Source organism: Monodon monoceros, unplaced genomic scaffold (assembly GCF_005190385.1).
Source record: "Monodon monoceros isolate NGI ecotype Baffin Bay Population unplaced genomic scaffold, NGI_Narwhal_1 Super_Scaffold_12, whole genome shotgun sequence".
Lineage (NCBI taxonomy): Eukaryota > Metazoa > Chordata > Mammalia > Artiodactyla > Monodontidae > Monodon > Monodon monoceros.
Genome location: NW_021703768.1, coordinates 86,025,143 through 86,052,988, shown reverse-complemented (window position 1 = coordinate 86,052,988; position 27,846 = coordinate 86,025,143). Strand labels below are relative to the sequence as shown.

General features: G+C 31.9%; 1 pseudogene; it reads left to right on the top strand.

Moving 5' to 3' along the window:
- Positions 1-27,846, top strand: LOC114892109 (annotated as a pseudogene).

Genomic DNA, 27,846 nt, shown 5'->3' with positions numbered 1-27,846 from the left:
ATGGGAAGTTTGGGATTTGGGAAATTTGAGCCCTATTCTCATGGTAAAACTATGTGTCTTGGGTAAGGAGGCTGTATATATATAGCAGAATACCTCCCAGTCCAAACTTAGAATGAGGGAGTGAAGATACCCTTCAAAAGGGACCACAAAATCTTAGACAAAGAATCTCAATAGTTAAGAAAAAACTGAATATAAGAATGACCTTCCCAAATTTCTCTAGTCTGGACTAGACTTCAGAGTCCAAAGGTCTCCCAAATATTAACAGATATTGAACATCTTTCCACCCTGTAAATGAGAGATCAGGCTTAGATTGATTTTTATGTGGGAAATACCTATTTTTTACACCAAAGGATATTGAACAAATTTATATTTATAAGATTGTTTTGTTTTGATATAAAAAATTGCATATGCTCATTACCAAAAATTTGGAAAACTCCAAAAATTAAGACTAGAACAACAAAAATAGACTGGTAGGTTATTAGAGACAGGTGTTAGTTATTCCACACACACTCCCATGTGGACATGTAATTTTTTCATCTTCATTTTGATTCTTAGTATGTTTCTTTGCATTTTTCTTTCCCTTGAGATTTTAGTTATATAGGTAGGAAGAAGAAACTGACTCATGAGTATTCAGATGTCATTTCACTGTACAGTCTTTTGGATGTATATTTATTTTGTTAATTGATATGTTCATATTTCTGTAACCTTGTTTTATGCTTTTTCCATATTTCCATTATTTTCTCTCAGTCTCTTTTTCCTCTCTTTTGCTTGCTTTCATCTTTTTTAGAGAATAAGAAGTGTAAATCCTGTGGATTTTTGCGTATGAAATAGTGCCTTACTATTTCTTTATTTGTTTAATGTTTAAAGTGTGTCCAAACTCTATATATGCAAAGGCAATATTATATCTGTATTTTCAACTAATCTTATCTAATCACTTTTCCAGTTTTATTTATATCATAAATCAAGATGAAGGGTGTATTATTATTAAAACTTTTTTAATATATTCTCTTTGCAATTATATATAAAACAGATTTTTGTACTTCATTACAACTGATTTTAATATTCATTAAAATGAATATTAATTCATTGTTTCCATAACTGTGTACCACTAATTTTATTAACTTTAATACTGAACTATATAAATACTTGTAATAAATTTAATAAATGTAAAAATAAAGTTTTCTATAAATTAAAATCACAAGCTTTTCCCTAGAAAAGCAATGTTATTCTTTATGTTTCATTTTGTTTTGAGAGCCTACTAAATGCCACGCACTGTTTTATTTATTTTTATGTTTTAAAGTTTTTATTGAGACATAATTGACATATTAATTTTAGGGGTACAACAATGATTTGAAATTTGTATAATTAGCAAAATAATCACCATAATAATTCTAGTTAATATCCAATACCATGCATAGTTGCCAAATTTTCTCTGTGATGAGAACTTCTAAGATTTAGGAACTCTTAGGAACTTTCAAATATGGAATACAGTATTATAAACTTTAGTTACTATGCTGTACATTACATTCCCATGACTTATTTATTTTATAACTGGAAGTTTGTACCTTTTGATCCCCTTCACCCATTTTGTTCAGCTCCCACCCCTCACCCCTGAACTCATTTTTTTTCATTTTTTTCTTTTATAAGTAAATTCATACAGTATTTGTCTTTCTCAGTCTGACTTATTTTACTTAACATAGTGCTCACCAGGTCCATCTTTTTTGTTGCACATGTCAAGATTTCATTCTTTTTTATGGCTGAATAATATTGCATCATGTGTACATACCACTTTTTATTTATCCATTCATCTGTAAATGGACAGTTAGGTTGTTCCATATCTTAGCTGTTGTAAACAACGCTGTGATGAACGTAGCAGTGAATATATCTTTAGGAGTTAGTATTTTTGTTTTCTTCACAGAAATACCCAGAGGAGGAAATACTGGATCAAAACGTAGTTCTGTTTTTAATTTTTTGAGGAAACTCCATTCTGATTTTCATAGTGGCTGCACCAATTTACATACCTACCAACAGTGCACAAGGGTTTCCTTTCCTCCACATTCTAACAGATGTGAAGTGATATCTCATTGAGGTTTTGATTTGCATTTCCCTGATGATTAGAGATGTTGAGCATATTTTTTTGTACCTGTTGGCCATCTGTATGTTTTCTTTGGAAAAATGTCTATTGGGATCCCCTGCCCATTTTTAAATCAGATTGTTTATTCTTTTGATATTAAACTGTATGTGTTCTTTGTATATTTTAGATATTTACCCCTTATCAGATATATGATTTGCAAATGTTTTCTTTCATTCAATAGGTTGCATTTTCATTTTGTTGATGGCTTCCTCTGCTGTGCAGAAGTTTGTTAGTTTGATGTAGTCCCACTTGTTTATTTTTGCTTTTATTGCTTTTGCTTTTGTCAAATCTGAAAAATCATATTCAAGACTGATATCAAGGAGTTTACCACCTATGTCTTCTTCTAGGAGTTTTATGGTTTCTTCTATGAGTTTTATGGCTTCAGGTGTTATATTCAAGTCTTTAATCCATTTTGGGTTAATTTTTGTGTATGGTTTATGGTAGTGGTATAGTTTCATTCTTTTGCATGGGGCTGTCCATTTTTCCCAACACCATTTATTGAAAAGACTGTTCTTTCCACATTGTATATTTTTGGCTACTTTGTCATAAATTAGTTGATCATATATTTGTGAATTTATTTCTGGGTTCTCTATTATTTTCCACTGACCTATGTGTCTGTTTTTTATGGCAATACCATACTGCTTTGGGCAATGTTATCATTCTTGTGTTTAAATATTTTATAAAGTTTGCAATTTAAGAAACTTAGTATCCTATCTGAAATGCTGTTCTCTCTCTTCCTTCTCTTGTCTACATTTCATTTTTAAATAAATTTACTAATACCAACACAAATTCTTTGAAAATACTGACATTACCAATTATGAATAACAATTTACTTAGCTTTCTTTCTTCTTTCTTTCTTTCTTTCTTTCTTCCTTTCTTTCTTTCTTTCTTTCTTTCTTTCTTTCTTTCTTTCTTTCTTTCTTTCTTTCTTTCTTTCATTTAGATGTTTTTCCAACATGTAGGAACATTATAGAATATAAATCCCTTTCACTGTCTTGAAATGACTTTTTAAATGATTTATAGGATGAAGTTATTGAACCAAAAATGTGTATCTAGTTCAAGGTTCTTGATATACATGTCTAATTGCTTTCCAGAAAGTTATGTTTTAGAATCCCAGTATCTGTATGTAAGAATATGTGTTTCATCATGCCTTCATAAAAGCAACAACAAAAAAAGAGCCCTAAAAAATTATCTTCATTTTGCCTTACTTTTGAATGATTTTAATAGTAGCAGGTTGAATATTTCATGTTTGCTAGCAATTTGTGTTTCTGTTCAGATTATCATCTGGCCATGGTCTTTGCCTGTTTTTGTATGACAAAATCTTTTATTGATTTTTTTAGAGTTTAAAAAATACAAGTTAAGGGGCTTCCCTGGTGGCACAGTGGTTGAGAGTCCGCCTGCCGATGCAGGGGACACGGGTTTGTGCCCCGGTCCGGGAAGATCCCACATGCTGCAGAGCGGCTGGGCCCGTGAGCCATGGCCGCTGAGCCTGTGCGTCTGGAGCCTGTTCTCCGCAACGGGAGAGGCCACAACAGTGAGAGGCCCGTGTACCACAAAAAAAAACCAAAAAACAAACAAAAAAACAAGTTAAGGATAAAAACACATTTTTGGGACCAATACATGTGATTTTTTAAATCTGATCTTGCACATTATGGGACATGATGTAATTTCATGTGTTCTGTGAATAATTTAAAGTATGGATAGAGATAAAAATTCTTTCTTCTTGCCTGTTCACCTCCTAAATGGCAGTACTTCTGCATCATTCCTTGGAAGGTAGATAGTCCACCGAAAACAGGAAGATTTGTGTTGATATTTCTAGTTTCAAAGGTATTTAAATTTCCATCTTATTATTTTTTTAATAAGCTTTTCAATAGGAAGTGAAAGAATCTATAACCAAAATCTTACCTGAAATTTTATTTACTTCATTTAAATAATATGTGGTAGAGATATGTGAAAAGGAAATTCTAAAGTATATCAGAGATTAAATATGTTATCAAGTGCTGGAAAACCAAAAATAAATTTTAAAAAGTAGTCTTAATATTCATTTATTTTTGTGATGATCCAGATAGAAGATATATTTTGGAAACTATTATATCTTAATTACTAAGAATTTTAATTAAAATATAAACAATTCTATACTTGTGGATTATTATTTAAAATTAAATGGCTATAATAGAAGATATTTAACTGCTATTATTTCTATATAGCCAAAATATACACAACTCTACAGGTTATATGTATCTGAATGTTGATAACTTTTTATAATTATTAGTTAAATTAAGTTAAATGACTGGCTTTAAAATTTTATAATTTAACTTTTAATAATCTACTTAAGAAAAATATGAAGTTTTCCCAAATAATGTGTGTTTTGAATTTTGTAAAAGTTCTATTCTATTCATGTTAAAATATGATGCTGTTAGAACATATATCTTTAATTCACATTTTATGAAATCTTGATATGCTTCCAAATTTCTCCATGTATTGCATACAACATTACTAAGAAGCATTGATACACAGTGCCTCCATTCATTTAATAAATATTTATTAGGGAGCTTTTATTATGCATACTATCTCTTTTCAATTTTATATATTCAAATAATGGTGGATCTTTAGCATTCAAAAATGTCTAATTTATAATTTATGGTATCATTTTACAGTATGTACACATACACACATATTAATTTATTTTAAAATTAGTCTATGGCAGTATGTTTCTACTATCAGTAACTAGGATACATTGAGAAAAATGGAACCATTATTAACTAAAACTCAGGAGACCCTTTCCAGACCTTCTACTCAATAGCTGTGACCTTGATTTTTCACTAACCATTCAGAAATTCTATATGCTTAATCTTGGGGGCCACGTTTTTCTCTTTTAAAATATGAAAGTTTTAGGTTAAGTAATCTACAAAGTATCTGAACCTTTTATTACCTTTTGTCTGCATGAATAATTTGGAGTCAAAGCCAGCAGGGATCACTGTGAATATCTTATTCCCTTTGATCAGATAAAAGGTACATTTTTTAGCTTCAGAAATGGAACCAAATCAATGTCTACCATCTCCATAGATGTTTCTAGACACAAAATCACAGAGTGTAGATAAAACACAACTCTTCTTCTGCCCTCTTAAGTAGGAGAGAAGAAAAAGGAGAAAAACAGGGATTCTTAAAGAGTGAGAAATAAGGGCATTGTTATCATTTCAAGCAGGATTATTTCCTCAAAGAGTCAGAGAAGTTGACTAGAAATAGAAAGTCTAGAAAACAAGCCTTCTGACTTCTAGTTAGATGTTGGCCCACTTTGTAGTATAACAATTTACTGAGTATAAACATATTTTTATAGTCTAAATTTAAAAATGATTACTCAAGCTTTCTTCCTTTTATGCTAGGGTGAGGTCTCGAAGACAGTGAATTTGTTGTAAATGTTTACAGTGTCTTTTTTTTTCCAATGAGACCCAGACAAGTCACCTGAGTACTTTGGCTGGATTAATGCTTTCAAGAATTAGGGAGTTGAGACAGAAAAAGTGAGGTGATTCGGACAGATACATAATGTTTAGCAAATATTTTTTAACTATTAATAATAAATGATTATCAAAATAAAAAAATTCAGAATTAACTTAATTGAAAGTTTATTTGTGTTGCAGAAATAATATGTGTCAGAACTTTATTCAAACCTAGGCGTTCAGACTCAAGAACCTATATTCTTAACACTGCATTAAGTTGGGTTCAATGATAGGTATCCCTCATAATAGTAGCTATTTTTATCATTATTTTCATGATCATGATGACTGTTAGATATGTCAGAAATACCTGAGACTGTATCATATCCCTGAGTTTACTGTAGTCTCGAATTCCTAGACCTCTTTCCTTGCATATCTCCATGCATATCTACTTTACATTAAGATTTTCATTGATTGAACTACAGAAAGAGGATTCTTTTTGTCCCTGACTTATTCCCTGGAACTTCTACTTTTATTTCCTTTTTATTCTTACATGACAAATGTACTGCATGTTCAACTAGTGACTTATCAAAAGCTGTGCCCTTCAACACCAGTGATCCAGAAAATGTCTTACTTAAGAGGTAGCTGTATAATTCATTTATTTATTTTATTTTTTCTATTTGTATATTATTTTGGATTTTTAGCATAACATACATCTGCAAATAAAAACAGTATTATCAGTTCCTTTTCATTGCTTATATTTTTATTTTCTTTTGGTTGCTTGGTTGATTGATTGCCTTATATCATAGAACTCCAGTACACTGTTGAATAGAAAGGGTTGATAGCTGGCATCCTTCTCTTGTTCCTAACTTCAGGGAAAAGCTTTTAGTATTTCCCCATTAAACAGGATGTTTGCTATCATTTTATCAGATTAAAGAGGTTTTCTTTGTTTTTAGTTTTCTAATTTTTACAATAAATGAATTTTGAATTTGAAAAAAAAGAGGTAGCTATAAATTTATTTCCTTGCTTTTTATTGAAAAAATGTGTTTTCATTCTTGTTAGTTTTTCTATTTAACTGAATTCTATAATACTTATAGGGTAAAAATTGGTTTTTATTTTAGATACATCACATTCTCTCTATCATTAAAATGTGAATTATTTTGATAATTTCTATTGCTATTTTCTGGCTCACAGACTTGTTATTCTTCATACATGTCATTTAATTGACAGGTAAAAATCAACACAATGAACTCAGATTGTCGTTTGAATTTTCACTCTGGTTACATATTAGGAAGCTGATATTATCTGCCTTGCTGTACCTAAGCCCTAGTTTCCTCACCTATAAAATGATAATAATGATACTTTCCTTACAATGGCATAAAAATAAATAGACAATATAAAAAAGTGAATTTTTGGGTTATTTTTGACAGACAGTACTTAGTAAATATTGGTTTCTTACTATTAATAATAAGTGATTAGCAAAATAAAGACATTTCAAAATTAATTTAATTGAAAGGTTATTAATACTGCCAGATGTGAAAGCAATTTTATGAAGTATTATTTATTCCTGGGAAAATAAGGGATCTTCTTTAATCTCTACATACACCATTATTGCAGTGAGATCTCTTTATAAGTGACTTTTTACTAGCAGCAGTTTTGGTGAAGCTTTTCTTGACTCTAATTTTCTCTGAAAGATTCATGTGTTTTTTTTAAAGTTCCCGTGAACAAGTTTGCAACTGAAATTGAAAATTTGCCTGACCATATGTCATTTTAGATTTAGTTCCAGAAGAGGATAAGATAATCAGGATGAATAAGGAGTTGGCTACTGAAATGTCTGACCATAAACAAATGTGAAAATATAACAAAAAAAAATAATAAGCTGCATTAAAGTGCATGATTAGGCTTTGCAGCAAAATTTGAGACTCTCTTGAAACGGTTTCTAATTTCATTAGTGCACTTAGTTAACTTAAAGCCATTTTAAAAGATGTAAATTTCAGCTTCCAAGTCAACCTAAACATTTGTTGCAAAAAAAAGAACTCTAGTTCAAGGCAAGATTGTACCTTTAACCTCATCAACCTTTTTTTTTGTATAGGATGTCACTAGTCTTAAACTATATGTAGAAAAAATATTGATGCAATCTTTACTGCATCTAACATGTTCTGCCTTGTAATATCATAGTTATTTTTGTACATGCATTATTTCTCCAACTATCTAGCATGGCATTTTAAATATATTAATCATTATTATAAATAGCTGTATATTCTCCTCATGTGCATAAGAATGTAAATAAGGAGTGAAATTCTGAATAAGCCTTACCTTTGGAAGAAAAAGACTCAAAATAAATGTCATTATTCTTTGGCAGAATAACTATAAATTCAGCTTCATATATAAGACATTGGATTATTTAGTTCATTTGTATTTATATTTTAATTAATCATCTTATAACAGGTTTTTAATTTGATATACATGTCTCAAGATTCTTTTTTCCTGTTTCAGAATTAATCAATTATTTTTTATTTGTAATGTTTCCCTCCATGTTTTCAAATTGGTTTTAGTGGTTAACTTAGAGATTATATATGCATCCTTGCATTATGACAGTTATACAAATATTGAGAGTAATACAAGTGTAATGCAGGTACTTTTTTTTTTTTTTGCCTTTATTCTCATGGATTCTACTCACTTCTGTTGTTTCATTCTTGCCATGAATTTTAACTTACGTATATTTGAGGCCATATAAAACACTACTGTTATTATTTTAAACAGTCAGTATCCATTTATATTTACCCATGTATTTAAGCTTTACAATACTCTTTATGCACTTTATACAGTCCTTTATGCACTTTCATATTTTTATCTGGAATCATTTTACCTCTGCTGAAGAATGTGCTTAAATTTTGTTTCAACACTTTAAAGATGCCAATCCACTGTTTTCTGATTTCTTCCATATTATTTCTCCAATGAAGGTTTTTTCCTGACTGTTTTCAAGATTTTTCTCTTTGTTTTTGGTTCTTGGCTGTTATTCCAAAGTGACTAATGCTTGATTTTACAAGATGAAAACATAGATATAAGATCCATGCAAAGTGCAAATTGGGTCATTGGATTTGAATGTAATAGAATACAAAAAATTTGGTAATACTCGTTCACATTCCATATTATGACTATCCTTATAAAACTAATACTTGTCAATTTTTTATTTACTAAGGAAAAATATCCCCATTTATCTGAAAAGATTATTCTTATCCAATTCTCCTCCATTTTCTTACAACAAAATTGTTTAAGCCCAGATTTTATTCATATACTTCTACCAAAATAATATAACAGATTGATTTTGGAAGCAGATATGATAATCCAGGTATCTTCTAATAAACCAGATATGAAAGATATTTACAAAAATGTGAAGCAATTATAGCAGTAATTATATTCTGTTTTGGAAAATATAGTTATAATTTGTAAATATATGTTCTGTTACATTAGCATAATGAATATATTGGTATTTTTTAAATGAATGTGTATTTTGAATATTTCTGCCTTAATTTCTTAATACATTAAACATGTATACATATGCAATTCATGCAAAAAAAGTGCACTTTGGGGACTTCAATATTTTTAAGAACATAAGGTTTGAAAAATACTCTTTTAGATGTGCCTGCATGTGGTCTTCTTTGTATTTATCTTGATTGGTATCCACAGAGCTTCTTGATATTGTTCATCTATTTTGGGAACTTCTCAGGCATTACCTATTCTAATATTGTTCTGCTCAATTCTGTTTTATCTTTTTCTGTGATTCCAATTAAACTTGTTAGACCTTTTACTCTGATCTACATGTCTTCTATGGTCTTTGCTATTTATTACTTTTTCTCTGTCTCTGCTTCAGTTTGTAATTTTTTAATTGACTTATCTTCCATTTCAGTAAAATATTGTTGGCTGTATATTCTATTTTTATATCCATCTACTGAGTTCATAATCTGATGCATTATATTATTTACTTTTATAATTTCCATTTGAATCCTTTTCTTATATGAAGACATTCCTTTTTTACACAGTATGGTTAACTAAACTCTTGCATATTGGAACTGTGTCTTTGCATTGCCAACTCTCTAGTCACTGGAACTGTGCAAAACAAGGACACATGTTTCAGTTAGTACAGTGATGCAAAGTGATGACTCTTGGTTTTCCAATATCTCTGATATTTTATATATTTTCCTTTGTTTTCTTGAACACATTAATTATATTTATTTAAAATTTATTCCTTGTTAACTCTTAATTACAAGTAATACTGAGAATGTTATCATGTGATGAGATAATGAGTTGCTCCACAAGGTAAATTTACTACATCACTGCTTAATTCAGTTGATTTTTTTTTAAGATCAAGAATTTCAGTGACAGATGCAGCATATTAATTTACTCTGCAAGCAGCTCTTTATCTTCTTGACCTTACTGATTTTTGTTACAAGTCAAAATTTTGTTACAAAAATGATACCATTTCATGTATGGTATAAAAACCTTATAAGATTCTCCCACCCTGACTTCTGTGCTATAGTTATCATTCGCTTTACTTCTACATATTTTATAAACCTCATAATGCACAGTTATTATTTTTACTTTTAACAGTAAATTAACTATAATATGATGTAAATAATAACAATGAACATATTTTGTGTTTTTCCAGGTTGTTTCCAATTTAAGTATCATTTATTTTGCCTAAAGAGCTTTAGTCAGCCTTCCTTATAATTCAAGTCTTCTGGTAATTAACTAAGCAACTTTTGTGTATCTGAAAGCTTTCAATTTACCTTCAGTTTGAAAGATATTTTCACTTTTTCTAGAATTTTAAGTCTATAGTTTCTTTTTTTCTTTCTTTTTTTTGAAGATATTTAAAGATATTTATCCACTGTATTTTGGTTTATGATTTTTCCAACAAAATTCTGCTGTCATGCTTTCCTTAGTTCCTCTGTAAATAAGTATCATTTTCTGTGGATGCTTTTAGGATTTTACTCTTTTTCATTGGTTTTAAATAATTTGATTATGAAACATCTTGTTTAATTCTTTTCACATTTAATATGCTGTTTCATTGAGTTTCTTAGTTCTATGGACTTACAATTTGCATCAATTTTTTTTCAAAACAAGTTTTTAAGAAATAAACAACTTTTATATTTCAAAATTGTTTTTTCAAAGTTTTTATAACTCTTCTTTCCTCAGGGACTCCAATTACGTGTATATTATCCCACTATAAACAAGTCAATTTTTCTTTTTTATCCCAAGTTTCATTTGGATAGTTTCTATTGCTATGTCTTCATCCTCATTAATTTTGTCTCATTCTTAATTCTTTTCTTAAAAGTCTCAAATGTTGTAGTCCTCATCTCTAAAATTTTGATTTGGGTCTTTTTTATGTCTTCTATGTCTTTAACATATTCAACCTTTCCTTTAGCTTTCTGAATTTGTAGAATAACTGTTTGAATCTCCCTGTCTACTACTTCTATGCTCTGTGAAATTTCTGGGATTATTTTAATTGATTTATTTTTCTCATTATGAGTCAGCTTTTGCTATTGCCTTACAAGCCTGGCAATTTTTGATTAGATATCAAATATTTTAATTTAATATCTGATATCTAACTTAATTAGCTCCCATTATTGGGAGCTAAATGTTTTTGTATTCTTAAGCATATTCTTGTGCTTTATTCTGGGAAACTGAATTTTTTGTAATCCTGCAATTCTTATACTTTAATTTTTGTGTCTACTTTTAAGTTTCTTAGGTAGAAACAAAGCAACATTTCTTCTAGGAATATTTTCTCCCACTATTGAGGCATAATCTTCTGAGTACTCTACACCAGAGGTCCCCAACCCCCAGGCCATGAATCAGTACCAGTTGATGGCCTGTTAGGAACTGGGTTGCACAGCAGGAAGTGAGTGGTGGGCAAGTGAGTGAGGTTTCATCTCTGTTTACAGCCACTCCCCATTGTTCACATTAGCAGCTGAGCTCTGCTTCCTGTCAGATCAGTGGTGACATTAGATTCTCATAGAAGTATGAACCCAACCATGAACTGCACAAGTGAGGGATCTAGGCTGCATGCTCCTTATGAGAATCTAATGCCTGATGATATGAGGTGGAGCTGAAGCTGTGATGCTAGCGCTGGGGAGCAGTTGCAAATACAGTTTATCACTACCAGAGAGGTTTGACTGCACAGAGACCATAATAAATCAATTGGGAAACAAGCTCAGGGCTCCTACTGAATCTACATTATGATAAGTTGTATAATTATTTCATTATATATTACAATGTAATAATAATAGAAATAAAGTGCACAATAAATGTACACAATAAATGTAATGTGCACAATAAAGTGCACAATAAATGTAATGTGCTTGAAGCACAAAACTAATGTGCTTGAAGCATCCCAAAACTATCTCACTCCCCCCTGGTCCGTGGAAAAACTGTCTTCCACAAAACTGATCTCTGGTGACAAAAAGATTGGGGACCACTGCTCTACACAGCTCCATATAAATTTTGAGGTTCTCCACTATGGTCTTTGGGAAAAGGAACTATTCCTGATTCTGTGTGAGACCGGAATTGTTCCCTCTAATCATTCAGGTGGTTCTTTACTCAGTGATGTCTAGTTTGCTCTAGGCACTAATATTATGTGTCTGATGCCATGAGGAAGACTTTCATGAGATGTTGGGAGTTCTCATTCTGTTCAGCTCCTTTCTCTTTCATACATGTCCTGTGAACTTGTACCACTGTGGCCTCTGGGACTCATAGCTACATCTCCTTAACTCTAGAGATCATGGAGATTCCAGAATCCTGGAAATAGAATGGAGAAAATACAAGAAACGTTTAACAAGGAATTAGAAGAACTAAAGAGCAAACAAACAGTGATGAACAACACAATAAATGAAAATTAAAAATTCTCTAGAAGGAATCAACAGCAGAGTAACTGAGACAGAAGAATGGATAAGTGATCTGGAAGATAAAATAGTGGAAATAACTACCACAGAACAGAATAAAGAAAAAAAAAATGAAAAGAATCAAGGACAGTCTCGGAGAACTCTGGGAAAACATTAAACATTCGAAGCAAGATTCAAATTATAGGGGTCTCAGAAGAAAAAGAGAAAAAGAAAGGGACTGAGAAAATATTTGAAGAGATTATAGTTGAAAACTTCCCTAATATGGGAAAGGAAATAGTTAATCAACTGCAGGAAGGACAGAGAGTCCCATAGAGGATAAATCCAAGGAGAAACATGCCAAGGTACATATTAATCAAACTATCAAAAATTAAATACAAAGAAAAAATATTAAAAGCAGCAAGGGAAAAACAAGTAACATACAAGGGAAGCCCCATATGGTTAACAGCTGATCTTTCAGCAGAAACTCTGCAAGCCAGAAGGGAGTGGCAGGACATACTGAAAGTGATGAAGGAGAAAAACCTACAACCAAGATTACTCTACCCAACAAGGATCTCATTCAGATTCAATGGAGAAATTAAAACCTTTACAGACAAGCAAAAGCTAAGAGAATTCAGCACCACCAAACCAGCTTTACAATAAATGCTAAAGAAAATTCTCAAGGCAGGAAACACAAGAGAAGGAAAAGTCCTACAATAACAAACCCAAAACAATTAAGAAAATGGTAATAGGAACATACATATCGATAACTACCTTAAATGTAAATAGTTAAATGCTCCAACCAAAACACATAGACTGGCTAAATGGATTCAAAAACAAGACCCGTATATATACTGTCTAAAAGAGACCCACTTCAGACCTAGGGACACATACAGACTAAAAGTGAAGAGATGGAAAAAGATATTCCATGCAAATGGAAATCAAAAGAAAGCTGGAGTAGCAATTCTCATATCTGACAAAATAGACTTTAAAACGAAGACTATTACAAGAGACAAAGGAGGACACTGTATAATGATCAAGGGATCACTCCATGAAGAAGATATAACAATTGTAAATATTCAGGCCCCCAACATAGGAGCACCTCAAAACATAAAGCAAATGCTAACAGCCATAAAAGGGGAAATCAACAGTAACACTATCATAGTAGGGGATGATAACACCCCACTTTCACCAATGGACAGATCATCCAAAACGAAAATAAATAAGGAAACACAAACTTTAAATGATACATTAAACAAGATGGACTTAATTGATACTTATAGGACATTCCATCCAAAAACAACAGAATACACTTTCTTCTCAAGTGCTCATGGAATATTCTCCAGGATAGATCATACCTTGGGTCACAAATCAAGCCTTGGTAAATTTAAGAAAATTGAAATCATATCAAGAATCTTTTCTGATCACAACACTGTGAGACTAGATATCAATTACAGTAAAAAAACCTGTAAAAAATACAAACACATGGAGGTTAAACAATACACTACTAAATAACCAAGAGATCACTGAAGAACTCAAAGAGGAAATCAAAAAATTCCTGGAAACAAATGACGTGAAAACATGATGACCCAAAGCCTATGTGATGCAGCAAAAGCAGTTCTAAGAGGGAAGTTTATAGCAATACAATCCTACCTGAAGAAATGAGAAATATCTCAAATAAACAACCTAACATTACACCTAAAGCAATTAGAAAAAGAAGAACAAAAAAAACCCCAAAGTTAGCAGAAGGAAAGAAATCATAACGATCAGATCAGAAATAAATGAAAAAGAAATGAAGGAAACGATAGCAAAGATCAATAAAACTAAAAGCTGGTTCTTTGAGAAGTTAAACAAAATTGATAAACCATTAGCCAGACTCATCAAGAAAAAAAGGGAGAAGACTCAACACAATTAGAAATGAAAAAGGAGAAGTAACAACTGACACTGCAGAAATACAAAGGATCATGAGAGATTACTATAAGCAACTATATGCCGATAAAAGGGACAACTTGGAAGAAATGGACAAATTCTTAGAAAAGCACAACCTTCTGAGACTGAACCAAGGAGAAATAGAAAATATAAACAGACCAATCACAAACACAGAAATTGAGATTGTGATTAAAAATCTTCCAACAAACAAAAGCCCAGGACCAGATGGGTTCACAGGCTAATTCTATGAAACATTTAGAGAAGAGCTAAAACTTATCCTTCTCAAAATCTTCCAAAATATAGCAGAGGGAGGAACACTCCCAAACTCGTTCTACAAGGCCAACATCACCCTGATACCAAAACTAGAAAAAGATGTTACAAAAAAGGAAAACTGCAGGCCAGTATCACTGATGAACATAGGTGCAAAAATCCTCAACAAAATACTAGCATACAGAATCCAGCAGCACATTAAAAGGATCATACACCATGATCAAGTGGGGTTTATCCAAGGAATGCAAGGATTCTTCAATATAAGCAAATCAAACAATGTGATAAACCATATTAACAAACAGAAGGAGAAAAACCATATGATCATCTCAGTAGGTGCAGAAAAAGCTTTTGACAAAATTCAACAACAATTTATGATAAAAACCCTGCAGAAAGTAGGCATAGAGGGAATTTACATCAGCATAATAAAGGCCATATATGACAAACCCACAGCCAACATTGCTCTCAATGGTGAAAAACTGAAACCATTTCCTCTAAGATCAGGAACAAGACAAGGTTGTCCACCCTCACCACTATTAGTAACATAGTTTTGGAAGTTTTAGCCACAGCAATCAGAGAAGAAAATGAAATAAAAGGAATCCAAATCAGAAAAGAAGAAGTAGAGCTGTCACTGTTTGCAGATGACATGATACTATACATAGAGAATCCTAAAGATTCCACCAGAAAACTACTAGAGGTAATCAATGAATTTGGTAAAGTATCAGGATACAAAATTAATGCCCAGAAATATCTTGCATTCCTATACAGTAATGATGAAAAATCTGAAAGGGAAATTAAGGAAACACTCCCATGTACCACTGCAACAAAAAGAATAAAATATCTCGGGATAAATCTACCTATGGAGACAAAAGACCTGTATGCAGAAAACTATAAGACACTGATGAAAGAAATTAAAGATGATACAAACAGATGGAGTGATATACCATGTTCTTGGATTGGAAGAATCAACATTGTGAAAATGACTATACTACCCAAAGTAATCTACAAATTCAATGCAATCTCTATCAAACTACCAATCGCATTTTTCACAGAACTAGAACAAAATATTTCACAATTTGTACAGAGACACAAAAGACCCCGAATTGCCAAAGCAATCTTGGGAAAGAAAACTGGAGCTGGAGGAATCAGGCTCCCTGACTTCAGAGTATGCTACATAACTATGGTAATCAAGACATTATGGTACTGGCACAAAAACAGAAATATAGATCAATGGAATAGGATACAAAGCCCAGAGATAAACCCACACACATATGGTCACCTTAGTTTTGATAAAGGAGGCAGGAATATACAATGGAGAAAAGACAGCCTCTTCAATAAGTGGTGCTGGGAAAACTGGACAGCTACATGTAAAAGACTGAAATTAGAACACTTCCTAACACCATACAGAAAAATAAACTCAAAATGGATTAAAACCTAAATGTAAGGCCAGACACTAAAACTCTGAGAGGAAAACATAGGCAGAACACTCTATGACATAAATCACAGCAAGATCCTTTTTGACCCACCTCCTACAGTAAGAAAATAAAAACAATAATAAACAAATGGTACTTAATGAAACTTAAAAGCTTTTGCACAACAAAGGAAAACATAAACAAGATGGAAAGACAATCCTCAGAATAGGATGAAATATTTGCAAATGAAGCAACTGACAAAGGATTTATCTCCAAAATTTCAAGCAGCTCATGCAGGTCAATATCAAAAAACCAAAAAACCGAATCCAAAAATGGGCACAAGGTCTAAGTATACATTTCTCCAAAGAAGATATACAGATTGCCAACAAACACATGAAAGGATGCTCAACATCACTAATCATTATATAAATGCAAATCAAAACTACAATGAGGTATCACCTCACACTGGTTAGAATGGCCATCCTCATAAAATCTACAAGCAATAAATGCTGGAGAGGGTGTGGAGAAAAGAGAACCCTCTTGCACTGTTGGTGGGAATGTAAATTGATACAGCCACTATGGAGAACAGTATGGAGGTTCCTTAAAACACTTAAAATAAAACTACCATATAAACCAGCAATCCCACTACTGGGCATATACCCTGAGAAAACCATAATTGAAAAAGAGTCATGTACCACAATGTTCATTGCAGCTCTATTTACAATAGCCAGGACACGGAAGCAACCTAAATGTCCATTGCCAGATGAATGGATAAAGAAGATGGGGCACATATATACAATGGAATATTACTCAGCCATAAAAAGAAACAAAATTGAGTTATTTGTAGTGAGGTGGATGAGCCTAGAGTCTGTCATACAGAGTGAAGTAAGTCAGAAAGAGAAGAACAAATACTGTATTCTAACACATATATATATGGAATCTAAAAAAGAAAAAATGGTTCTGAAGATCCTAGGGGCAGGACAGGAATAAAGACACAGACGTAGAGATTACACTTGAGGACATGGGGAGGGGGAAGGGTAAGCTGGGACAAAGTGAGAGAGTGGCATGAACATATATACACTACCAATTATAAAATAAACAGCTAGTGGGAAGCAACAGAATAACACAGGGAGATCAGCTCAGCGCTTTGTGTCCACATAGAGGGGTGGGATTCAGAGGGTGGGAGGGAGATGCAAGAGGGAGGGATATGGGGATATATGTATACGTATAGCTTATTCACTTTGTTATACAGCAGAAACTAACACACCATTGTAAACAATTATATTCCAATAAAGATGTTAAAATAAAAAAGAATTTTGTTTATGGTAATTTCATGTAAATAAATGATGAAACCTAATGACAATCTATGCTCCTATGTGTTTACTGTATATATTACTTTCCGTGAGGCAATTTTAAAATTCTTGTCTTGCATTATATATATAAGAAACGTGTAATCATTATGGTTATCAATTGAAAACACATCCATCAGTAACAACTAGAAATTATTTGTTCGCTGAGTAGTAGCAGCTATTAAATAAAAACTGAAACAACAAGCACAAAAAGGCTAAGGATATTAAAAAGACTCTGGATGGGTAAAGATGCTTTTATTCATTAGAAATTGAGATGTGAAAATAGCAACCTAAGAGGAAGATTTGGATAATATCCTTAAGGTTGAACACAATATAAGTTTAAAGCTTATATTATATATAAGCTTACATATAAGAGCAAGTTTTCATTTGCTCCTCATGCAGCTATGAGTAAAAACTTAAGAAAAAAGTGGTGGAAAAAACCAAAAGAGAATATATATATATATATATATATATATATATGTTTACTCACAGACCATTAGTCCTTATTTATCTTTTGAAATGTGAAAATAGAAGGGTTTCTGGAAGATCAGCATATACTTTCAGTATTTTGAGCTAATAAACATCTGAAAACCAAGTCATTTTCAATATCCACAAGAAATACAGTGAGTAATATTTTCCTTGCATACCAGTCATAGTGTATTTACATCTTTAACATTGCCCAAAAGATAAATGAACCTAAGTTCATTAAAAAGTAGCTTATATAAAGATAACAATATTTTAAACTTGTGGCCAATCACTATTCTAGTTTTATACACTTAAAGGAACTCCATTAGCAGGATAGTAACTTATTAAACAAATGGGCCTTGAATATAAACAGTAGTTTTGACTAATTTTATAGAAAAACCTACATCTCATAACAGAAAAAAAATTAATCCTTTTAGAACATTCTTTGAGCAATTAGCTTTATCATTCAACATTGTTTAAAACAATCCCTGGTCTTTACAAATTTATGCAAAATACATTCTATGTACATCTGACTTAAAAATAACCATTTTTAGAAAGAATATTTAAGAAGATATAAAGGGTTACTATGGTTATTAGCTTAAGAAAGATAATTTGCCCCCTCTCTATTTTACTTTGCTGTTTCCACAATCTGTGGGAATTAGAGTCTAAACTAATTGAATAAGTGAATATAAATAACAATGAATCAAACCCAGTATCAACCCCAGGATAGACAGGAAGGGCACACCAAGAGATGATGCAAGGTATCATCAATTCCCTTTCCTCGAAAAACAGTTTTAAAAGGATAGAGTCCAGTTGATGCAAATGAACAGCAAATATATCACCCTTGCAGTTGTTTCCTCCTTCTCTAGACATTGACAATTACCTTTTCTGCAACAATGTATTATTTTTGTTTTATTATTTGAAGTACTTCTTAAACTTCCCACTTTTTCTCCTTTTCTGTAAATTGTAATACTGTATCATCTCTGTATTACTTTAATGATCTATTGAATCATTTGTCCATATCAATCAATCTATTCAATGATACTTGAATACTTTAAGTAAAATCATATCTCCATGATATCCTCTTCAAAAATCTACAGTGGTCATTTTCTAGCCTATCGAATCTTGACTTCTGTGTAGGAACCTCAAATTTAAAAAAATTTCCTTTGACTTATTTGGACCCATTTTCCAATGATTGTATTTTTATTCACAGCAAAAGATATAATTGTTTTTTAAAGAGTTTTTTTTAACTAAAATTATTATTATTATTATTTTGCGGTACGCAGGCCTCTCACCGCTGTGGCCTCTCCTGTTGCGGAGCACAGGCTCAGGACGCGCAGGCTCAGCGACCATGGCTCACGGGCCCAGATCTCCGTGGCATGTGGGATCTTCCCAGACCGGGGCATAAACCCGTGTCCCCTGCATCGGCAGGCAGACTCTCAACCACTGCGCCACCAGGGAAGCCCAATTATTTTTATTTTTTAATGTATCACAGGAGCATTAACTGAAAGCTTTATTGCTGCCCTGAATATATATGTAGACATCAGATGCTTAAGGATAATGCTTTAGGCCTTTTTGAAATTACTATGAGAACAGGTATAAACTAAGCATAGAAGGTTAAGATAACAGTTAATAGAATCAAATTTTGTCATAAGTATTGGTATTAATTACAATTTGGAAAATGTCCCTACTTGTCCTGACATTATATCTGTGATCTGTTATTGCTAACACTTTAAAGAATGGATTCACTGGATTAAATGTGATAGATTTTTTTAAACTGAGGGCCACGGCAAGCATTAATCAGATTTGATGTATTGAAGTATGGAAAGTAGTAATATTGTTTAAAATTTTTTGATGATGGCCTGTCAATTTATTGCCACTGCAAAAAGATCACTAAAGTGATATGAGAGATAGGAAATGTTAGAATCTTACGGATGATGTACTCATTAATAAAATGTGATCTATTGAACATTGCAGGGTCATGATATGAGAGAAAAATATTGGTAGATCTATCAAGGAAGACAACAAGGTTTTAGTCATGAGCAATTAAGTAGGGCCTTGTAAATTTTTTGGCAGTGCAGAAGTGACAGTAAGAGATTGAGGAACACCTAGATGTTAAAATTGACTAGCTCATAGGATATCCAAGAGCAGAAGGTCAACAAGCAAGGAGACAACTAGGTTTGCCAAATATTACTAATGTCAGATACAAATTTGAAAAAAAAAAATCATTTGAAGTCAAGTCACAAGTTATAAAGAAGGGTGCAATTCATAATTATGTGCATGGGAAAATTTCCAGGATTTTGTATAATGTGATTAAAGGAGGTTAAAGACTAGTTCAGTATTATTCTGTTGACATAAAGCCAGGGTCCAAACCTAAATTACCTGTATTTATATTATGCTAGATATTAAAGAAGAAAAAGTATGGAATTGTTAGCTATTGTTTACTCTGTTAGCTATCATTTACTCTGTGTTTAATGTTAAAGGATCTTTAAATATAAAAGTCCACACAAGAAAAAAAAAATCTTGATCCAAGTCTTTAATTGTTATTCACTAGACTCTCTTAATAAAAAAAAGATAGTCTAAATTTATTTTTTTAATTGAGAATTAATATAGGGATTTTTAAATTAAAAGGATCTACTTAATAATAAAATACTATGAGAACCACTGATTTCAAATCCAGCTTATTTGAATTTGGTAAGTTAAAAATGGTATATTTCTTTGTTTCTCAAAACTTTAATTTTTAGATTGGAAATTTAACTGTATAGAATTATTAAGTAATGCCACAGTTATATTCCCTGCTTTGTGAGGTAAAATGCCTGTGATAGCTTCATAGGCAGCCAGTGTTTTGTCTCTGATCCCTCTACTCTCTCTATTCTAAGTTTAAAGAGAATGGTTTCTCTTAGTGATCTGTTTGCTTCTTTATTGTGTTCTATTTCTACTGCTCTAATGCAGTTTACTGGCATTATGGTATTCAAAGAGTTATACGGATTTTAAAAATACTTTTTTTCAGATATTAAACAGTGAACAGTATATAAACATTAGTAAGTTAAATGCAAATTATGTTGTTAGAACCTAGAGTTCCTTAAGTCATCCTGCCTCCTCTCTGAGAAGTGATGTTTCTTTACCAAGTTGTATATCTAATCTGTCTCTCTTGTTCTTGATGATGCTAAGCATTTATCTGATTCCCTTGGAAGAATCCATTATGTTGGCAGTTAAGCACAATATCAAGTAAACATTTACCACACTAAGTATCTGGGTCACTCTAGCTCTTATGCATTTTTCTCATATAAATGTTTAAATTTCCTCAGGACTACACAGACACTTTCCCCTGTCCTTGCTCCACTAAATTTCTAAGCTAAAATTTGTTTAACTATCTTCTTTCTCCCATAGCGTCTGAGATAAAGGCTTTCATTTGTTTAATAGCTGTCTCACAGTATTTCTTAGGTTCATCACATGCAAATTTGTGCACAATCACTGGAGGTGTAAAGGATAACTCTTTGGCAAGACAGAATATGGAAAATATAATTTCGATTTTGTTGCAAGATGTGATTTCATCACATGCTATTACATTAAGAAAAATATAAAATATTATAATTTTTTATTTCTTAAAACAATATAGATGAACTTATTTGAAAAGCAGAAATAGAGACACAGACATAGAGAATGAACGTAGGGATACTGGGGGGGGTGGGGAAGGGGGTGGGATGAAATGGGAAAATGGGGTTGACATATATACACTACTATGTATAAAATAGATAACTAATGAGAAACTACTGTATAGCACAGGGGACTCTACTCAATGTTCCATGGTGACCTAAATGGGAAGGAAATCCAAAAAAGAGGGGATATATATACACATATAGCTGATTCACTTTGCTGTACAGCAGAAACTAACACAAAATTGTAAAACAACTATACTCCAATAAAAATTAATTTAAAAAATATGTTTATTTCAGATTGGTGAACTGATTCACACCCTTTTTCTTTTTCAAAAATGGTTTACCCAAAAGACACTTATTTTGTTAATCCATATATTTTATTATCAAAAACTTATCATATGCATATAAGCCACACACCCAGAGCTTGATCCTCCAATAAATTTGCACAGGAAAATAAAAACACCTGATGCTAATTAACTAGGTAAAGAGGATTAAACAGTGCTAAGAAATAACCTTGGCTTTAATCAGTAGTCAATTTATTTAAAATGTTAAGAAAATGGAAGAAAAATGATAAAATCATTTTTGCTAAAAGGGGTATTAAGAAAAATGTTTTGATTCTTTAAATTCTATGGGCAACGTGCTTACTGGTGGTCATTTAATTACTGGGTAGGAGAAGCTGAGAAAATGACCCCCAGCAGGAGTACAGAGTTTTCATTACTCATATAGAGTAGAAACCTTAGCTTAGGCTTTTAAGATATATTCCTGCAGATCTGGTAAGCTGTGCAAGTATGACTTAGATTGCTCTGGTACACAGTCAAATGCTAAGCAAGTACATTATTGCATACAGAGGAAACTTGTGTTGTCCAGAGAAGAAGGCAAGCAGTTGTAGATCCTGCCATATGAAAGGAAGTTTCCTGAGTATTTTATGAGTGACAAAAATAACATTGGGTAATCATCCACATTTATTTTTGAGTCCAAAAGATTCATTGGTAAACACTCTTAATTTCTACAGAAATCATACATTGCTACAAGGCATGTCACAATGACATAACACTTCTGCGGGAGCCAGAAGCATAGACTGAGGTAGCTTACAGAAACAGCAAGAATTATACTATAACCTTAGTCCATCTGGACTTATGAGATAGTTTTAAGTTTCATTAAGCTTTTATTGGAAGTATGACAACTGTCCCAGTCTATTTTCAGAAGCTTGTCTGTCCAGTTGCTCATGAATTTTATCAGGGCAAAAGTGCAGATAGTGTTCAAAATGACCAAAGGCTATTATTATTTTGTAGAAGATTGTAAATACCAAAAGTGACAACTTTCTGCCATGTCTATTGAACTAAACTTTATCTTCTTCCAATGGAATGCAATGCATTGTACCTCATTTACACATATTTATGTATTTATTCAAATATTTCTAATTTTTCTTATGATGCTTTCTCCCCAACCACCTTCACAATTATTTACTTTCTCATGCTCACCCCACAATCCATAATAATAATTTTGATCATGAATTTGATCAATACCAAAGTCCATAGAACTGATAATATCTTGTAATCTAAGCATGACAGAAATATTTCTGTACCATCAAAAAGAAATAGTGGCTTTGTTCTGATGGCTAAGCAAAAATTTAGAATTTATTTTTAATGTAGGTCCAAAACTGAGTTTGATTTTTGAAAAATTATTGAATATTAATAGTTCAGTTTTTTCACATTTAAAATCAAAACAATTTTTTTTGTGCTCAAATGACTTTAACTGGTGATGAACTTGAAAAAGCAAAGAAGAATTTTCGGATAAGAAGATGATAGATAACTTGGTTTTAGAGAAAAACTTCATGGCCATGTGAAATAATAGTTTCTTCATTTTCTGACATTATTATTGCTTTATGTAATTTTTTAACAATAAAAAACGCTGCTTTGATTTTGACATTTTGAAATAGTTTAACAAAGTTTACTAAGGTTTAATACTTAGTCCTTTGTCAAGATATAGTACATACAAATTTAACAAAATTTTTCAGTTTGAAAACCATGCAGAAGTAAAAAGCCATTTCTAGAATAGGAGAAAATTTCACTTTGTATGATGAATATAATACTATGATTTGGGGCTCAACTTGGATTCTATGATAGGAAACGTAACTACATTAGCAATACTAGTTACTGCTTAACCAGTAAAACAAAAGGAAACACTACAATATTATAACATCCTACAAGCATTATATAAAATTCTGGTACACATTTGTGACATTTTAGTAGACATCCTAATATTCTGTTATTGCTTTAATAGCTCACAGCCTGTGTCCTATTACTGATTTCCATGAACAGTGTGAGACAACTGGATTTTTGCAACGCAGTTGTAGATCAAAGTGGTTTATCATAAAAATTGCTATCCATAGGAGTAGATAATTCTGATGAGATTTACTTCATTTACTTTTAAGAAATAAAAAAGTATCCCTAGATTTCACAGCGCATAATTAAAATACTAATTGAAATACTGTGCTATATGTGTTCTGCATGTCATCTCATTTTTCAGAGTTCTGCCAGTATTTTACACATATCTTGCAAGCATATAATAATAGCAAGCAATGCCTTTGTGATCTTTTTATCCAATGTTGTAGGCCAGATGTTTGGAATTTACCCTCTTTCTATTATAAAAGTAATTAAAAGTAAGTGAATGTAGAGTTTATTATGAAAATTGATAAAGGCATTAGCAAAAATTTGACAGAGATATTAGAATCCATAATGAAGCTTTTCTATGTGGTTTTATAGGTAGAATCAACTGTACCTAAATATTAACTCTTTCTTTCTGGCACCTTTCACTGTTTTAATCTTAAAATACACACAGTAGTTTCTGATTGTGTGAATTAATTCAAATTGACATTAACTGAAGATGAGCTTAGACAGTGAAATAATCAAATTTTTATAATTTTTGTTTTTAAACTTTAGTTTTCTGTCAGAAGAAAATGAAGAAAATAAATCTAAGATATAATGTTTGTAAAGAAATTTAACCCAGTCCAAATTGGTAAACTATTTTAAAGCATATACAATTAATATATACTGCTAGCCCTTTTTATAGTTGTAGTCAGTAATGTAACTTTAGATTCCACTTATCATAATAAGTTGCAATTTTATACTATAAATCAAAGAAGAATATTCTGTCTGTTGCACCAAGAAAATAAAAGATTTATTTGGCTAGTAAAAGAATCTCCTGAATTTGCTATCAAACAAATTTGTGATATTTTATTATAAATGTTATGAAATTAAAGGGAACAGAAAATTATTAGTCCAATAAATAAGGATATGGTTTATCCTTATTTAAAGTTTTTACCTCATTCAGGACATGACATTATATATTACAAAATGTGTATTTGCTTTTCAAGTTTGTGTTGAGGATTAAACAAAAAACTGCACAGAATATAAAGTACATAAGTACTTATGTGGATAAAACATGTCCTTACTCATATTTCTACATTTTCTTTTTCTTTGTTTACTTGTTTTATTTTGTTTTCATACTATGAAAATGGTCATACATTTGTATTCTCTAAACTGATGTTAGCACACATCTTTTTCCCCCTAAAAATTTTCCCCACAAAATAGAATATGTTTTTCATTAGACCAATTGTGGATTAGTAGTTTTCAGAAGAATTAGATGAATTTTAATGTGCATATATTTTTCTTTGTAATTTATAAATGAACCTTTCACATTCATCAACCTTCCATATTCACATAACATAAACCATATTACCAGTTTTCAGTATTTTAATCTTCTGATGTAGTATTAAAATATAGAAGATACAAGCAGTAAATCTTAATGTTTTATTTTCAAAATATGTTCCACTTTTGCATTTGAATTTATTCTCAGTCTACTTAAAAGAAAATGTTAATGCTCACGAGAGGATAGCTGTTATTTTCAGCTCCTCCTCAAACCATCCTTGCAGCCAATTGAAAACCAGGATGGAGGAAATTAGCTGAATTTGATATAGTTCAGCTGAAGCTGAATTTTCCTTTATCTAATCTTAAGGGGATCAATAGCAGCAAATTCTTTTCCCTTAAACTTATGGACTTAAAACAACTTTGAAAAGCTAATAAATGGCTAAGCAAAATGGGTTTTATTCAATAACCATGAAAGAAAATGTACCAAAATGACTCTCTATAGTTAATATTTGAATAAATAATATATTCAAGACATTTTTATTAAAATATTTTGTTAAACTTCTCATTTTAAGATCAGATGAAAGATATGCCTCTTGAAGGACTTTTACTTCGATGGACAATCTTATAGTTCCACACTTACATAACATTGAAAATAAAATACATTAAATACATGGGACACTAATTTTTATTAAAGAAGCAACAAGAATCAAAATATTTCTTTAAAATGTGACCAATCTAATTTAAAATAAGATAAATGGAAATTCAATCTATCTATGCAGTAAGCAGAATAATGCCCCTTGCCTCACAGATATCCATATTCTAATCTTCAGAATCTGAATATATTGTTTCATGACAAAGGGGAATTAAGGTTGCAGATAGAATTAAGCTTACTACTCAGCTGACTTTAAGATAGGCAGATTACCCAAGATTATCCAGATGGATCAAATTTAATTGCAAGGGTATTTAAAGGTAGAAAAGAGAGGCAGGAGAGTGAGTCAAAGGGAGGTGTGAGTGTTGAAGAAAGGCACGCAGAGATGTAACTCTTGTTACTCAAGATGGAGGAAAGGGGCCATGCATTAAGGACTGTGGGCATCATCTCAAAGCTGGAAAGGACAAAGAAACAGATTATGCCCTAGAGACTCTAGAAGGGAATGTAACTCTTCTGACACCCTGATATTCTTTTAGCCCAGTGAGACCCAGGCTGGACTGCTGAACTACAGAACTGTAAGTTTTTCATTGTTTTTAATCCACTCAGTTTTTGGAAATTTGTTAAAACATCAATAGAAAACTAATGCAATACATCATAGTTTTCGTATCAGAGCAAAAGAGCAAAATACACAGCATATGGGTTTACAAGGTGTGTGTGTGTGTGTGTGTGTGTGTGTGTGTGTGTGAAGTTGACTTTAGTTGAGTCAATTTTACAATACTATCTAAAATTTCAAATATGCCTTTTGTCTTTATAATCTCATTTCTGGAAGCTTATTCTAAAGTTGTATTTACATGTATGGAAAATATGTGCACAAAAATGTTGATTTAAGACAATTTTTTAACTTAAAAATTTGAAATAATGAAATACAAATCAATAAATAATCGCTTCCTATGCCTCTGTGTTTGTGTGGGTGTTGCTTTCATAGACTGTAATAGCTATAGCTTCAAAGAAAGACATCTTGGCAGATGGAGACAACTGAGGGTTAATTACTTTGAAGAATAAATTTTTGCAAATTTGAATATTGTACCATGTGCATAAACAACTTATTAGAAATGGGTTGGTGAATTTAAAACTGAATGATATCATCTCATAAATTTCAGGGCTAATGGATGGTGATTTTTTAAAAAGGTTATAGAGGTTTGGGTGAAAGTTGGAAAATCTAGTCTTCTAATTCTGGCCCACATTTTGTTGGGGTTAAAGAGTTTTTGCTGACATCCTCACAGATTTTTCTTGAATCATGAAATTGCAACAGTTTTCTTTGTCATAAGGTTAAGCGAAAAAACAAAATGAGTAAATAGCAAATAGAAGACTTTGTAGAACAGCAGATAACAATCTTGTTTAAAGCATAAATAAGTCACTGGTACTTGAGCCCTTCAATAGGTAAGGTTTCAGGTGTATCAAGGTAAGCAATTAGACTAAAGATGCCCTTCTATAAAGGGCCTGTGCTGAGAATGAAGTGATTCTTCTCACCTGGGACTTGAAAAGGATCTGATCATATGTGTAGCTCACTTTGAAGTGTGCTGTAGGTATGATGAGAAAAACCATCCATTTGTAATTGCTACTTTTAAAGGCAGGTGGGAGGAATGGGAACTCTCCCAAAAATCAGTTACACTTTTAAGAGAGCTGCGTTGGACTACTCCTATGGCATTTCCTCCAGTGAAGAAAGTTGTAACAAATAACCTCAGATAATTCCTAAAGTCAGCAATCCAAAGAGTGTTTATCAGGTTGAAAACTTGAAAGAGTTCTTTCAGTCTTGGTTCCAAATCCCCTAGGAAAAGAATATGGTGATGGCCATATGGGCCTCCTAAGAAATGTTTATCATGTGTTGCATAAGAACCCTATGGGTCATAGGTCTGCTGCTATACATAGAGTGGAGAGGTACCACTGGGTCAAGACAAAATACAGTGGCTGGGCACTTGGTGGGATAAAGCTCAGACGAGCAGCTGTATTTTCTCTAAAATGA